Source organism: Falco peregrinus, chromosome 3, assembly GCF_023634155.1.
Source record: "Falco peregrinus isolate bFalPer1 chromosome 3, bFalPer1.pri, whole genome shotgun sequence".
In the NCBI taxonomy this organism is placed as follows: domain Eukaryota; kingdom Metazoa; phylum Chordata; class Aves; order Falconiformes; family Falconidae; genus Falco; species Falco peregrinus.
Window position 1 is genome coordinate 116,473,484 of NC_073723.1, and position 17,105 is coordinate 116,490,588.

General features: G+C 54.0%; 1 long non-coding RNA gene across 1 annotated transcript; it reads right to left on the reverse strand.

Annotated features, from left to right (window-relative positions):
• Window positions 1-4,129: 4,129 nt before the first annotated feature.
• Window positions 4,130-16,770, reverse strand: LOC106112296 (uncharacterized). The gene is made up of 3 exons (XR_008746410.1): window positions 7,610-16,770; window positions 6,123-6,283; window positions 4,130-6,019 (listed from the first exon to the last, which is right to left on the reverse strand). It is a non-coding gene; the product is annotated as an uncharacterized LOC106112296 (long non-coding RNA).
• Between the last annotated feature and the right edge of the window lie 335 nt (window positions 16,771-17,105).

Here is a 17,105-nt window from a genome sequence, read left to right on the forward strand (position 1 = left end):
ATACAGGTTGGCATCTCCAGCGTTGCAGCAGGGGGGCTGCTCAGCTCTGCCGTTTCTCACATCCAGCAGCATCTCTCCTACCCAGGACACAGAGAGACCCTCCCCGCTGCTCCTCCCCGCCACGCTGTTGACATCCACAAATCACAATGAAATAGACGCGGCTTTTCACTGACATTTCTGCAGTTTTTTGTAACGCTGATGCGTTTTCCCTTCTGGCGGGGCCCCAGCCGAGTGAGCCATCGCCGATTTCTTTGGAGCAATCTCTACAACGCACTCACAGCCCCAGTTCAGTGATGGTCATTCTGCTTTACTACGAGGGTGGGTGGGTGTTTGCTCCCTGCTTTGCTTAACCAAGTTCGCAGAGCCATGCCGTCCCCCCCAGCCAGGGACACTGCACGCTCCCGAGGCTTTCCTCATCCACTCCTGTCTTCGTATTTATAGCAAAGTGTGTTTAGAGCAATTGAGGCTATCTGGGGCTGGTTAAAAGGTGATCAATAATGGCAATCTGTAGCTGTGTCAAATCCATCTGAGGTTTGCCTCCTAAGAAATTGGCATCTTCGCTGAGAGGGCCCACGTCTACCCGTCTATGTGATACAAGACCAATTGCTGACATTTGCTGCTGTTTTCCCTTCCTTTGACATTTCATTAAGGAGAAAGTAACACCAGCAACTACAAATGTGCTCTCATTGGCAGTTGTTGGCTGCAACGTTGCGAGTTGCCCTGATTAAGTGAGTAGCTGGCCAGGGGGATGTCCCCTGTCCCCTGCCTCCAGGAACGCCAACGCTCCCGTTCGTCTGGCCGTGCAGTGTCCCAGGACTCTGCAGGAAAGGTTTCCCAGCTCAGAGAATCACCTTAACTCAGGAAAACTTCTAATTTATAGGCATGCTTAGGACTTAAATTGCCAGAGTCATTAACACTTCGTTAATGAGTCAATTAGCATGCTTTGAGATCTATGGAGAAAGGTCATTATAAATAGGCATAGTATCCAATATTGCAGAAGTATCTGACTGTTCCGGTATCTGGCCAGGAGCCGGTGCTGAGCGAGGGGACGGACGGACTCAGCTTGGTCCCGGGGGACCGGTCACCGCGGTTGTGGTGTCACCCGTGCAAAGGGCTCTCCAGAGGCTGCAGGTGGGACACCTCCAGCATCCCCTTCGATGCCAGGATGCCCAGGATCAGCGCCGCTCGGAAAGCAGCACCAAGCTGGAGACGGGAAACAAAGCCTGACATGAAACACCCGTTTTAGCGCAGCTGGGTGCTGTCCCAGCAGGGCTGCGTTTCCATCCTGAAGTTTCCGCTGCCCCCAAAGCAGGGGTTTTAAGCACCCTTAAGGAGTCTGGAGCTGCATCCAGGCCAGAACCAGGAGCCCCCTGGTTGTTTTCTTTTTTTGCTCTCCCCCTCCCAGATCCCTTGTGCTGCTCCTCGCCCTGCTCCGTACAACCACGCACAAAGAGCAAAGACCCAGCTGCTCTCACCTCCCTTACACCCCCCCTACACAGAGGAGCAGCAGGTGGGCTCAGCCCCGGCAATGCCAAATTAACACACTAATTACTATGCCCACTGCTAGCACAATCCTCACATGCTTTTCCCCCAAACACCATGACCTGAATTTTCTATTTTTTGTGACCTCTTTTCTATCACGCTCTTGAACTATTCCCACATCCCCATAGCCCGGCTGCTTTCGCCCGGATCACCGATAAAATCAGGCTGACGGCTGCGCGCACTGAACTGCCTGTGCTAATGGAAAACAGGCCCAGGGCGGTGAGGAGCAACAACTTAATTGCAATCAAGGCCTGTCAGCCTCGTCAGTGTGCCCGATCAGCTGCGGCTGCCGGGCCAGGGCTGTGAGCTGAGCATGCACCCGGGAAACTGGGGCTGCGTCTGAGAGGGCTGCGGAGACGGGGCTCCAGCACGCGCACCACCTGCGCAGCATCTTGCTTCCAGGGATGCTCAGTGCCAGGCACTGCAGAGGGTGGTGCAGAAAATCTCCCAATCCCATGTAATTACAGGCTGGCTTAAACCTGAAAGCAGAAGACTTAATGCCTCTTACCAAATTTCATATGATAATTAGCCTGGCTCTGCAGACTCTTGGGTACCAAGAAGTAAATATCACTCTTTTTTTGGAGCTCTGCACGCTTTTGGGTCTGAACAATGTCTTGCACTGGAAATCCCACAGCCCAGCTGGTCTCTGTGGCCAGCACCGGTCTTAAAAATTCCGACACCGAAGGAGCTCTGGGGCTTTGCCCTGACGGCAAATTGTAGATGAGGCAGAAGCTCCGGAGGAAAGCGCCCTCCCACCCTGCTGCGCCGCTGGTGGAGGCAGCAGGTGCCTTGTACACCCCATCACTGTCCCCCTTCTCTGGAGGGAAGAAAGGCCCCCGTGATGGGGAGGAAGCCCAGCTGGGGAGCTGAGTGCGGTGGGAGGGATGAGGGATGGAAAATCCACATCAGCACTGCTGTTGTTCAGGGAAATGGGAAGCCGTGCTTGCTCCCAGTGTGTGTTTGTGGTTTGTTCCCCTGTGGACTTGCTTGTCTTCCCTCCGCAAGCCCGTGTTTGCACACCCAGCGCCTCGTCCCCTGCTTCCTTCAGGTGGCACGGCACAGCCCTGAGAGCCGAGCGTGCCCTTGGGTGCTGGGAAGCAATCTGGGCAGGCAGGCAGCGGTGGGGGCGACAGGGATCCTGAGCATCCTTTCCAGCTCCATCTCAATGGCCGAGAGCCACCTCGGGAGAGGCTGGAGCGGTCCCTCCCCATCCACATGGCTTATCTCCAGGTCACTGCTCCTGCATGCTGCGTCCCCCCGGGGAGCTCCCCCAGTTTTCAGCAGATGGCAGCTGAAGTGCCAGGGGATTGAGCGTGGCCCCTGCAGGGTGCTGGGCAAGGGTGCTTGTCCCCCAGCCCCGGCCAGGCACAGCGGGCTGCTCTGGCATCACAGCGTTTGCGATGAGCCCTTGTCACACATGTGGACCACCGGCACAGGGGGCAGAAGGGGCCGCCCGGCTCCCGGCACCAGCAGTCGCCCATCTGAGCCCTGCAGATGCTGATCTGCTGCGAAGAGCGGAGCTGGTGTGGAGCATGGAGCACTCCAGGGCTTTGGCTCAAAAAACACCGAGCGGCAGCAGCGTCTGTAGCCACCGCAGAAGGACTCGGCTCATTTTTGCTGCCTGGAGTCAGAAGGCTGGTGGGAGTTAATTATCTGCTCTCCCTCTGTAGTGAAGGAGAAAGTGGTATCTCCAGAGGGTGAGCCAGACCCTGGTGGAGACTCCTTGGAGGGGTCTCTGTCTTCTCCTGTTGACTTTGCAGCTGGGCCAGGCACTGAGCTTCATCCCATTTTGCTTCTCGACCAAAGCGCTGGGGCGCATTCCAGCTCTGGGGGCACATCCCAGCTCCGGGGGTGCATCCCAGCTTTGGGGGCACATCCCAGCTTTGGGGGCACATCCCAGCTTTGGGGGCGCATCCCAGCTCCGGGGGTGCATCCCAGCTTTGGGGGCACATCCCAGCTTTGGGGGCACATCCCAGCTCTGGGGGCACATCCCAGCTTTGGGGTGCATCCCAGCTTTGGGGGCACATCCCAGCCCTGGGGGCACATCCCAGCTTTGGGGTGCATCCCAGCTCCAGGGGCGCATCCCAGCTTTGGGGGCACATCCCAGCTCTGGGGGCACATCCCAGCTTTGGGGTGCATCCCAGCTCCAGGGGCGCATCCCAGCTTTGGGGGCACATCCCAGCTCTGGGGGCACATCCCAGCTCCAGGGGCGCATCCCAGCTTTGGGGGCACATCCCAGCTTTGGGGTGCATCCCAGCTTTGGGGGCACATCCCAGCTTTGGGGGTGCATCCCAGCTTTGGGGGCGCATCCCAGCTCCAGGGGCGCATCCCAGCTTTGGGGGCACATCCCAGCTTTGTGGGTGCATCCCAGATCCAGGGGCACACCCCAGCTTTGGGGGTGCATCCCAGCTTTGGGGGTGCATCCCAGCTCCAGGGGTGCATCCCAGCTCCGGAGGCACAGCTGGGAACTCCCCCCCGCCCCCGCCTTCTCACATGCTTTCTGTTCTTGGCGATTTGTTTGGCCAAAGCCATTTGCCAAATGAGCATCTAATTCACAAATAGTTTAGTTCCCCGGGAAATGGCTTCTTTCATGCTGCATTTATTCTTCACCAAAATACATTTATCCTTCACCAAGATTGCTCAGCTCTAACACGGGTGGAGAGGAAGAGTTATTCCTCGTGCAACTTCTCCAGCTTCAAAGCTTTTAGGAGGCAAACGGCAGGGTCCAAATTCCCCTGGCATATGCCGAGGATGTAGCTGAGAGTGAAAGTTAGCTCGTGTTGATTCTCATTAATTTTCCCAATGTAAGGACAGCGGGACCAGGCGCTCTTTGAGGAGTTTACTCACTCATTTGGGTTAATTCTGCTTTTTCTCACAAGGAATTCAGTCCTCCTCTTAGGCTTGTGTTAAACTGGATTAGTTTTACTGACAGCGCTGGAGCTTTCAGATTGACACCAACACAACTTAGTTATATAATACAGCGAAGATAAAAATACATCAGGGTAAAATATCAACCGTTAGAGGAAATAACCAGAGTGCCCACACATTTAATGCGTTCTGAAGAAACGAGGAGAGAAATCATGGTACTGTAATACACAGTGTTCTGGGGCATCTTTTATCAGAGGATATCAAAGCACTTTACAAATCATTACTTATTTAAGCCTTGTCACAGGCTGGTCGCAGAAGAGAACAAAGCTGGAAGCAGGGCATGAACCCAGGAAGCATCGGCAGCGACAAGGAAATATTTAAACTAAAGAGGTTTCCAGTGGGAAATGCTGTTTCACCGAGATTGAAACGTTTTGCGGGAGCATATTGATGTCAAGGAAGTTTTTGACAGAGCAATTTCAAAGCAATTCAGCATCAAAATGGGATCTTGCGCAGTCAATATGTGGGAAAGGGGCTGGAGACTTTATTTCAGGGTTTACTATGTCATGTGTACATCCCGTGTAATTAGTTGTGGCCGACCTTAGCTAAATATTTCTTTTTGCTCTGGCTAGTTGCGTGTTTCTGAGTGTAACTGCTCCGAGTATTTACTTCCATAACTTGGGGGAAGTTGCTGTGAATTTTCAATTTGATTTGAGAAAATAAACAGACTTTGCAATATCAGGATGCCTCCTCCTAACAGATGCTCCTTCCTAAACCCTCCTCAAAGCCCCCTGGTAACTCCCTGCACCGCTCCGCGCCCCGCGGGGGGAAGCTGGCTTGCTCCTGCCAAGGCTCCAGAGTTCAGTTCACACAGAGACCCTTTTTCCAGGATCTTGCATCCACGTGCTGACAACCTGAGCCCCTGGAACTGCTGGTTTTGAGCCCCCCATCCAATACCCTGACCTCTTCCACAAGTGGATCGGGGCTTTGCAGAGGAACAGGGAGAAGGGATGGTGCCGGGCTTTCCTGGGCAACAGACCCCATCAGCCACCGCTCATCTGAGCCCACTATCATGCTGCCTGTTTCTTATCCTGGGAGGATGTTTACTCCTCATTCCCCGATAGACTTTCTGCCTGCTGGGATCACAGTTCAGCTCTGTCTGTTCCTCTGCTAAAGACACTCGCACCGAGTGCACCAGGGAGAGGACCCCAGGGCAGCGTCCCAGCCCCAGGCAATTGCTCCCCATCCCACCGGAGCTTTGCGACATTAAAGGCTGCACAACATCGCTTGGCTTCTCACCGGCACCTGGTGGCAGGTTAAAATTGGGCCCCTGGAGCTGCCACCACCGCCAGCCCTGCCCCTCTGCCAGGCACCGCAAACCCGCTGCCTCCCCTTGGGACATCCATCAGCGGGACGGGGACACCGACCGCCCGACTGTGACCCCCCGGCACGTGCCTGCCAGGGACCTCAGTGAGGCCAAGGTAAATCAGCGTGGTTCTCTGGCATGGCAAGGGATGCTGTGCCGATTTACAGCAGCTGAAAGGATCTCTCCTCCCTGGTCCTGCTGGGTGGTGAAACTTCACTGCCATCAGCGGCGCGGCTGATGATCGCCCTGCCACAGAAACAGCTTTTCACTTGTTTGATTAAAGACAGAAAGCTCCTGGCAGAGAGGGGAGAGAGAAGACGGGAGATACGTTTCCAGCTCTGTCCCTTACCTGCAAGGTGATCTTTTCTGAGTCACTTGAACTGCTTGTTTCGCTTCTGCCTGTCAAGCCTGTGGTTACAAACGCGCCAGGAGCAGGTTTCCATGTCAGGCTGAGCCAAAACATCCAACCAGTTCCCAAATGCAACCCAGGTTCACTCGGGTTTTCGGTGACTTTCAGGAGAAAGAAAAAGACAACGGTCATTTCAGAATCATCTTTTCTTAGGGCTATTTAAGCTCCTTAAACCTTTCCAATTATTCACCAGGAACAAAACAAAGCAAAAAATTTCTATTTTGACCCAACACTTTGAACTACCCTGCTTAAAACCACAAAAGCATCCAAAAAACCCATCCAGGCACTGAAAGTCCCCCATCCTTTCCAGCAGAAACCTTTCCCCCTCTTCAGCCCCAGGGATGAAGGATGCTTGCAGGTACCTCCCGGACTGGATGGGATTTTGGGCTGCCCACGCTCTGCTCCCCAAAGGCCAGCTGTCACCGTTGGTGTTGTGCCCCATGGCATTAATTGTTAGGGCCTGGCACCCTGATGAAGCAGCCACGTGCCCCAGGGAGGCGAACGCACCCAGCGTCCACGTGGATGTGTTTACGCGTTTTGAAAGAGTGGAGTATCTCGAGCTGAAGAACAGTGATGAATTCATGTCTCAGGAATGGTTTAGACACGCACCCCTCTGCACAGCTCCACACATACAACCCTTCAAAACTGCTCTGGGTTCAGCATCCTTCCCTCTCAGAGGCAAATCTGCACCTAGGAAATAGCCCCAGTGTTGAGATGAGGAGTTCTTGGGAAAGAGCCTGAAAAATCCATCCCTTGATTTTTATGTATTTCCTTTGAAAAAGGTTTCATCTGCTTCCCATCCCCTAAAGCAAGCTCCTGGCAGGTTCTCCATCCCCCTCATCTCATGTCCTTTGCTGGTGTGGCAGCCCTGAGCAACATTTCTCTGTCAGGTTAGAGCAAACGTGGATAAGGGAATTTATAACAGTGATGCCAAGGGAGTTAATTTGAACTGTGTGAAAAGCCACGGCCGCCTCATGTAATATTACCACTCAGCTCAGTTTAATGTGTTCTTAATTATAACCGTTTCTCAGCGTTTCCTTAAGAAAACTCTCTGTGTTGCCTTTTGTCTCTGCCCGGCAGTGTCTCTGTCCTCTCTCCTGCTACACTGCAGCGGTTAAGATGATATTTCTCTCTCTCCAAGCGGTTTTTGCAGGGCCTTTCTTCCCCAGCTGCCTCCCCGCAGCCAGCTTCAATACCTCCAGCCCTGCACCACCGCTGTCCCATTTGGCCGTTGCTGGCATTGCTTTACGTTCAGGTTGTACCAGAATATCAAATTGAAGGTGCAGACAGGAATAAACCCATCGAGGTCTTGTCGACGTCAAACAACAGATGGGCAGTGCCTTGCCGCTCTGGTTGGGCAGATTTTGAAGCTAATAATAATCGTAAACATCCCTCTCCGTCTTGTTTAATCCTTATAATCTCCTTACCCTCCGATCCAGACTGTTGTTTTCTTTGTGTGCCGAGACTGTTCCTTGCAGCCAGGACGTCTCTGCCAGGCTGGCATGCGCTGCCCATCGCCTCCGGTGAGGTGCACCCAGCATCCAGACCCAGGCTTCATCAGGAATTTCTTTCCCAACAAAATATCCTTCAAGACTTCCCACGAAGAAGGGGCAGGCAGGGCTGTAGCAGTTTGGAAAATGCCAGCCAGTTCAAAAAAAGAAATAAACATTTTACAATGAGTACATCCAGAGAACAGGGGTCACATTTTATTCCTGGTTTTGCTCTGGATGTGCTTTGTAGCTTTTGGAGCGGCCAGTTCTTACAAGCCCTGTTTTACATGCAGCCCCTGGGGTTATGTTATCAGATTACAAGTCTTCCCTTCCATTAAAACGTGAGGTTTCTAGATTTTTGTGGTTGAAAATAGGAAGAAATTCAAAAATCCAGACAGCAAGCAGAGAAATCTGGCTTTTTTTTTTTTTTTTTTTTTTAATACATATACATATCTTTGGACCCAGGAGAGAAGCTGACTCTGGGGTTTTGAGCTTTTAATAGTAATACTGGAATCTGGCCACGTGGCTGATGAGCTTGGCCCTCCCAAGGCTGGCTGCTCGGGTCTCAGCTGACCGCAAAGGGAAGGGCAGGCACTGGCTGCTCTAAAAAGTCACCAAATCCTTTTCTGAGAAACAGTCTTGGCCTTTACTGGCCTCTTTTTTTTATGGCAAAGCAAAATAATTTTCCCAATTCTCCCTTCTCGCACCCTCAAGCACAGCCTGTGGACGCAGCTGGCGATAAATCCACCCACCCTGGACCTGCAGCACAGCGCTACAGGGAGCAGCAGCGTGACCAAAAGATGCTCTTCAACCTGGGAGACAAAGATCATATCCAGTTACTGAAGGATGAAGCTGGATAAATTTGACCCAGAATAGATTGTGGGGTTTTTTTGTTGTTCTGGTCTTTTTTTTGGTTTTGTTTTTGAAGAACGCGGATTATTGGCCCTTAGAGCAATTTATCAAGAATTGGGTTGGATCCTGTAGCAGTGGAAAAACTGAAGCTAAGCCTGGATGCTGGGCTGAAAAGGAGAATTAAGTCCTGTGGCTTCTACTGTTCAGGAATTCAGAGCGGCAATGCCAGCCCTCCCCTCTGACCTTTAATTCGCTAAACTGGCTGCACACTGGGTTTCGGGTTGTTTCATGCCGGGTGCATCTGCAAAACCAGTTTGTGGTGAATCCAGCCTCCTTTTCCCGCGGCTGCTGCTCTCCTGGCCGTACCGCAGGAGCACACGTCCACCCGTCCCCTGAGCTGCTCCTGACGGTACCTGCATCACCTTTCCCTCCTGCGCCTCGGAGAGCATCGATTCATGCCCTGAAGCGCTGCTGAATGTTGCTCTGCTCTCGTCGGTACCGAATCAATTCTGTTTCTTCGGAAATCTATCTGCTTTCAACCCTGCTAGGAGGTATAACAAACCAGAATATGGGTATCGATAATTTTGTGTTAATAACTTAAAAAATGAAAGATAACTCCCCTTGAGCAAAGACAGACGATGTTATAGCAGCTATCTCCCTGGGGCAGGGATTACTGTGCTCCTCATGAGCATCTCTGGCACAGGGGAGCGGGTCCTGTTCTGCTTCTGCCCTGGCAAAGGCTACAGCTAGCCCCCGGGCCCGCCCCTCCAGCACGGAGACCAGCAAGAGCTTTACTAACGCCCAGGGGAGCCAGACTGGTCCCCCCTGCTGCTTTCAGCTCCGCCACCACGCTAAGGCAGCGGCCACCCTGCACGAGTCCCATCCCAGGGCTCACCCCAGCTCCCTGCAGCCCTGGGGGATGCGCTGCCCTGGGACAGGTCCTGCAGATCCCAGCTCCCCAGGGACAGGCTCTCCTCGGCGGGTCCCTTCCTACGCTCTCCTGCGGGGAAGGGAGGGTCTGCCCCGCCGTAAGCAGTTTGGGGCAGCGAACGCATGCCTTGAACCCTGCTGCTGCTGCTTCCAGGACAGTTCCTAACAACAGCGTGTGACAAGCGTGTGACCACCCCAACAGCAAACGTGGGGTTTGACGTGCAGCTTTAATCTGGGGCTGGCGGGTGCCAAATGCTGGCTCCCCGCATCGCTCAGGCCGCCTGCCTCGGCGGTTTGGGGATGCAGCGGAGCACAAGAGGGATGGGCTGGTGCACGCTCTGGGTCCCCCCAGTCCCATACCCACCTCCCAGCACATCAGGTCCCCTCTGCTGCCTCTCTTCTGGGAAGCCCCTCGGTTCCTGACCCACAGAAAGCAGGTTATTTCTGCTGAACCCTATGCAAAAGCTGCCTATGTATTTACAAAAGTCCATTCTTTCCTACTGCAAGCTCCAACTCCCCCTTCCCACCCCCCTCCTCCAGCACTAGTTTTTCCACTACATTTGAGCAGAAAATAAAAGAACAAAGAGCATTACCCGGAAAACAAACAAAAAACAACAAAAAAAGTGAAAGCAAAGGTGAGGCAGGGAGATGTCAGTCCCATAGCAACAAGAGGTTTCAATTAATCACATGTAAATGGGGATGCAGCGTAATGTGGGAAATACATTCGGCACGGTGCTGGTGGCAGGTCCTCAGCTGTGTGCTCAGAGGCTCCAGCTGGAGGGGAGAGGTGTGGGAGCTGTGCCCTGGCTCTCCTCTCCCTGGCCATCAGCCCTGGGCTGCAGGGGGTCACCGGCCAGCCGGCAGCTCCGGCATAAGTGGCTACACCAGGGCCGGGACAGTCCCTGCAGCGAGAGGCACCCGAGCTCAGGACCACCACAAATGCCCGCACGGTGCATCCTCAGGGATGAGGGGGTTGTTCTGAGGAAGATGTGCAGAGCCGCTGCCTGTGCCGGCATGTCTGGATCCAGCAGCTGGTGCCACCCCTGCCCGGCAGAGCAGTGAGACCCCAAATCCCCTCGCCCCCCCGGCTCCCTGTGCTCACCAGCGCGGCTGAGCCCAGCTGGTCCAGAGCAGGACGTCGGCTCTGGCCCGGCACTAGCTGGAGCCAGCGGGGCACAAGCCCTGGGGAACCAGGGCACGAGTGGCAGCGGCACAAGCGCTGAGCCTGAGCCATGCCCTGGTGGCCCCAGCAGTGGGGACCCCCCGAGCCACGCCGGGACATTCCCCCAGCGACCCCGGGGAGGGAGCACGGGGCTGGCTGGCGGGGGCCTGGTGGGTTTTGTATCCAGGAGGAGGGAGCTCCTTTTACCGGTGCTGGATGGAAATCCAAGCAGCTCCCCGCTATCTCGGAGAAAAACGTCTCTCCCGTTCAGTCCACGCTCTCGGAGACAGCTGGGGGTGACGGGGGCGCTTGGCTCCCTTCTGCCTACGTCACGCAGCGCTCTGTTGTTTCCGAATGCGGCAGCTCCGCTTGCTGAGGGTCACAGCATCTCCCCAGGGAGCCGAGGGGCAGGCAGCGTGTCTCCCTCCAGGCTGTGACCACCCGCCAGCTGGGAAGGCTTCATAAAATATTGATTCTTCTTCGCACACTCCTGTCCTCCAGATAGTTAGAGCTCACCCCTCCGGCAGGCGGCAGCCAAGGGGAGGCCCTTGCTCCCGAGCAAATCCTTGCTGGGTGGACGGGAGCGCGGGGACAGGCAGCTCCGTGAACATGGGAACAGGAATGGCTTTCAAGCACATCCAGCTGGGAGGTTTAATTTTAACGGGGAAAGAAATACAGCCACTGGGAAGCTTGCAGGGGCACCGGGTGATGGATGTGTGGGCAGGTGGAATGCACGATCGCCAGGGCGAAGTGCCTTGTCTGCTTGCGAGTGGGACCAGAAGAAATGCCACCACCTCTGCGCACCAACCCCTGCCCGCATGGCCTTTGGGGTGACGCTGCTGTCACTGACTGCCGAATTGCTGCTCCGTGCGCGAAGCGGGGGCTGTGCGGAGGGGGCCCATGGGTGCCACAGGCTCACACAGCCCTGCACCCATCCTAGCTCCAAGAGGACTTCTTCAAATTCTCAGCAACCAACGGCGAGGGAAGGGGCCGTGCAGACCTGTCCTGCCAGAGCCAGCCCCGGACTGAGCAGAGGGGTCCCCGCCGATGTGCGGTGCGTAGGCGGGTTCCTGGAGCTCTGCTTCTCCAGCCTCTCCTGCTGCGTTAGGAGTGACTGTGTCCCCCTCCTCGCAGGTCCCCCAGGGCACTCAGCACCCGCCTGTGCAGGCAGGAGAACTGAAGGGACTTGTCCTGGCCTGCCAGCCACCGGCCCAGGAAGCAGCTCCTGGATCCCAACTCTTGCTCTGGCCCTTGGGCATCTCAACCTCCCCAGCTGCTTTCCACAGATCCACCCTCAGTCAGCATGGATGAGGCTGGCTTCCTGGTCCATTTACTTCTGCAAGAGCCTTGCTTTGTGGAAAACTTTGCTGGCCCACAAAGCAGCCGTGCCCAAGCCATCTTTGCAGCCAGATGCCCAAGTCTCCCTGCCTTACGGGTCCTGGTGCTCTTCTCCTCCACATCCTGCAATCCTGCTACTGGTGAACAGCAACAGTATCTCTCCGGGGAATTGCAGAGCATCCCCGAGTGGGGAGATGGAGAGGAGAATGGAAGCATTGCTGCAAAACAGGCTCAGGGAAAACAAAAAACACCACAGGTCAACACACCTGCAAACGAGACAACACACGGCTTTTCCTCCTCTCTCAGCCCTGCAAACTGCTGTGTAAGAGCTGCCGCCTTTATTTGGAAATGCTACTGTAAAATGAGTCCTAATGGTGTTTTGAAAGCTCGTGGCTTGGCTATGAGCAGGAGCATCAACAGAGATTGCTGGGATTCCCAGATGAATGGAAAACATGTTTATTTCTGCCAAGGCGTTTTCTACGTGCTCTCTGCATTAATCCTGTAGGAAACAGCAGCAAGACAAGAGGCGAGCGTGTTCAGTAGGATCTGGTGATCTGCAGCGTGGCCTTTCCTCCTGCTCCAGCCCCACGCAGCTCTTCATCTGCAATTTCTCTAGTGAAGCTGCCAAAAGGGAAACCCAAAATTCACGGCCAAGAGGTTGAGTTGCAGTGGCAGAGAAGGTGGTTTGCATTTTCCTGCGCCGAGCAGCTGCGCCAGGCTCTGAGCATCCTCCTGCTGCACCAGAGGCTGGTACACGCTGCTGTCTGCCTGAAGGAGCGGCCGCGCTGTCCTGGCAGAGGTGCAGAGGTTCCTACCACCCAGCACCCTCCTGGCAGGTGCTGAGGGTCAGTGCTGAAAGCAGGACCGGGGCGCACAGCACAGCCCAGGACAAACGCGACTGGCGGAGGAGGACGGGGCAGCTCCGAGGGGCAGCAGCAGGGAGGAGCAAGAGCTTGTTCAAACCCCCTTTAGCACCGCTTCAGCTGCTTGCCACCACGTACCTGCTGTGGGTTTAGCGGCTGGTTCTTACCTGGCTGGGCTGGACAGCCCCCTCCACACGCACACACGTCTGCTGCCACTTGAAGCTCCTCTGGAAACATCCCCTGGGTCCCGCTGGAGATCCAGCGCACAGCCCGAAGGAGGAGAGAGGCTGCAAGCAGGGCTGGGGCAGCGAGCGAGCGGCAGCCCTCGGTACGGGTTTGTAGCTGCCCGCAGCGCTGCAGGAGCACGGAAATACAGTGCCTGCCGCAAAAGGCTCCCAAGCTAATCCTTACGTGCCATCATGACTAATAAATGATAAAGCGATGAAGAAAAGATGTTCAAAAGATGACGAAAGACCAAAGGAGACAGGAGGAATCCTGCTGACTCGCTCAGCTCTGACACAAGCTCCTTTTGACAATTCAGTTATAATGTGACGCTAATTACTGGCTTGGTGGTGTTGAGCTCCGAGGCAGGAGGGCACCACACAAAAGGGATATCGATAGGGGAAGGTGGCAGCGATAGCGCTCCTCGCCCAGAGAGATGCCAAACTGCATCAAGGGAGCACTGAAAAGCAACCAAGGTCTGGGGTGAGTGCGGTGGGGAACAGTAACGCTGGATGACAGCTCGGAAAGGGAACGATAACGAATGTGATAGCTGTCTGCAACGGAGGCTGATCTTGCACCGGCAGAAGGCAATTAACCAGGAGAGGGTTTCAGATGAGGCTGGCGTAGATGCCTCTCCACTGTCAGCCCTTGCAAAGCCCGTGGCTGGACGTTGGTACTTCTCCTCTCAAATCTGGTGCTCCCGACCGAGCGCAGTCACCACACAGTGGTCAGGGAGCGAACGCAGACCTCTGACGTGCCAGGAAAGGGCAGAGGGGCTTGTACTTAATTGGATGAAGCCACTGAAGGGTTAACATCACTCCACTGTGCCTCAAGTCCTATTGCTCACTGCAACACACGTAACAGTGCCTTCCCTGAAAACAGGGTCACCAACACGCTCACTATCACTAATTCCATATTTAAAACACGGCTTCTCAATCAAAGAGATGCTATTACCCACAAAGCAGCTTAAATTGTCCCTTAGATTTAAATACAGCCTGTTGCATAAAACATCTTTTTATCAATTTCACTTAGGGCTGACAAGCGCTCCCCCGCGCACATCCTTTTAATAACATCAGTGTGCTTCACAGAGCCCTTAAGTGCATTCCACTGGGAAGCAAATACCCTTAAGGGCACCTTTTGTCATTGTTCATTTTCTCCAGTTGCTGAAGAGGGATTGTGCGGAGAAGCCTGGTCTCCTTCTGCATCACGGCGCGTTTCAGGAACAGCGCTCTGTACGCAGTTTCCAGGAGGCGGGTGAAGGGTGCCAGGCTAGAAGAAACACCCTCAGCTGCTGTGCAGGGCACAAGAAGGGATATTTTGCTTCTCCTCAAGCCCACCGTCAGCCCAGTGAGAAATCCATGTTTGGTCCCTGTCTGGTATGAGCAAGCAGAAATTTAGAGCGTTGCTGTGGCCAGAACAGCCCTTCCTCCACAAGGATGCTCTCAGCACCAGTTAGCCTGACACAGGGATCCACCGGTATGGCCCCAGCTGCCCATTCTTGGTGGAGGAGCGTCAAATCCCCCACCCCACTCTCCAGGTAGGCTCGCTGGAGCTCTGCCAGCGTCACATTACTGCGTGGACATCAGATGTTTTGCTCTGCCACAGAGCAAGAGGCACAGAGTTTTGAGGTGGGTTGGGGAATCATTTAGGAATCAGTTGAGTGGAGCACTCCAGCACTTCAAGAGGAATCAAAGGGAGAAATTTGATTTAATCAAACTTTATCGGGAGAACAGTATGGAAGCAGCGTTACCTCATGGTCAGCGCGCTGGTCCAGCGCCTGGGGAACTTTGGTTTGTTTTGGCTTCTACAGATGGACTCGATGGATGACAATTGGCCAGAACGTTGGTCCTCCGCGCTTCAGCTTCTCCATCTGCCAAATGAGGAGCAAGACAAACGAACCGACGAAGAGGGCTGCCTAAGAGAGAGGTTACACGGTTAATTAACAACGGCAAGAGTTCAGGGTACAGACTTCCAGGCCGTTTTCCCTCAGCCCACAGCACCCCCCTGGCTGGGGTGAGCCCAAAGCCTCTCCCTGCTGGCAGCTCGGTGCTGAGCTGGCTTCCCACACGGATCCCACACGGATCATTGCTCCGCGTCCAGCTTGGCGTGGGCAGCAGGCAGGATTACAGCATCACGGGCACTGCCAGTGACCAAGGACCAGACAGAAAAGGCACTGACTGCTCAGGCTGGTAGGAACAGCTCGCTGCTGGCGCTGCAAACGTGTACGGCATCGTTGAGCTGGACTTCTCAGCAGCTGCCGGACAGCAAGATTGGAGATGGAAGGGACAGGAAACACAGGGACTTTTCATCAACTCACATGAAAGGAGGCTTTTTTAAAAAGACAAAAATAAAAAAAAAAAAACCAAACACACACAAAACCCACAAACCTCATTATTAAAAAAAAAAAAAATCCATCAAAAATATAGTGGCAAATCTGTATTGCCTGTTGTTTTGTTAAATGGCTCCTGTCTTGTCATTAGCTGCTAGAGCTTGGTTCATCAGAAGAACTGTGCATCTGTGGAACAATTGCTTTCATATTAATGCCCACAGGCGCACTGCCAGCGAGTTGTGCTCTCCATCAATTTTTGACCATCTGTGTCCCCTTTGATGCATCGGGGGGTGGTTTTCTCCCTTTCCTGAGCTTCAGGCTGACATTTGCTCTCTAGGAGGTTGCCATCTTCATCACTCTGGGAGGAGGGATTTCACCCCAAAACCTCCAAGCCCAGCTGCCAAAGCATCAAAATTGCTTGCGAAGGGATGCTGGGAGCTTTTAGGTCTCACTGCAGCTGGTGAGATGTGAGGATGCTCTACACCTCTACTGGAGGAGGCCACATGAAACCATTGCTGGCTTCCTCCTGCTCTGCTGTTCCCTGCAAGGAGCCTGGGGTGAAGCATCTCCCACCTCAGGAATGGGACCAGTGCTAAACTGGGTATTGGATTTGGGAGTGAAGCAGAAATGCAGCTTCCCTGGGGAGGGAAGCTGAGTGGATGGGAGAGGAAGGCCCGAGGGAAGGGTGATGGTCAAGGGCTGGGTCTGTGGAGCTGGAGCCAAGCAGGTTTCAGGTGATTTCTCCAGAGTCCCATGGCTGGTTTAGGTATCAGACATCTGGCCATCATCTTTTGAAGCAGATTCCTACGAGCACAGCTCCGGCAATATTCCCTCACTCGTGTACAATCTGCTGTGGTCCCACTGCCTCATGTTTGCCAGGCAGAGACCAGGCAACCAAAACCTCAGCTGTGAAGCCCACTTCCCACATACGCCAGCCCACGGGCCAGGGACTCCTCGAAACCACCCTGCAAACAGGCCAGCCGCCGATGCGAATGCAACGCGCTTGCAGCTGAAGTCCAGCCAGCAGCATCACAGCTCGCTTTTGGATGAGGGCAGAGGCCTGGCAGGGCTAAACGTTTGAGAAATCCATTTTCTATTCTTTTTTTTTTTTTTTTCCCTTTACAAAGAGGATTTCTAAGTCTCTGCGCATCTTCCGCTGCTTTCTGGCACAGCCGCTGCTGCCTTCCATCCTCCCCTTTAAATCAGCCATCCCTGTCATCATCGCAGAGGTGCAGAGTCAACACAGCAGGAGCATAAAACAGACAGATTGGGGTTAGTACCAGCTACAGTGGCTAAGTGGACTGACGGATGCTTTTAATAACCACAAATGCTATTCTTGATGCTGATGATTTAGCAGTTTTCATAAGATAACAGGGGGAATTAAAATGAATCTAAGGAGAGTACTTACTTTTCATCTGTGCCCGCCTGCTGCCCGCTGGCTTGGCTCTGGCTCACGCTATTACTGCAGGGAAATATCACTGCCTTTCCACAAAGAATCAAAATCCACAATCACTTGATTTAACAGCTGGAATATTGCAGTCTTCCTTCTGCAAGTAGTCATCCGAGGTCGCTGAAAAACATTACGAGGTTACTTGGTTAAAATGCATTTTTTTGTAACTCTATTTGAGTATATGTGAGTTTTCCAAACACACAGTGAGTTGCAGCGTTCCTTTTTAATCCAAGAAAGATTTTAAGGCCAAGCATGAATGGTGGCGTAGCCCCTCTCCAGGTCCGGGT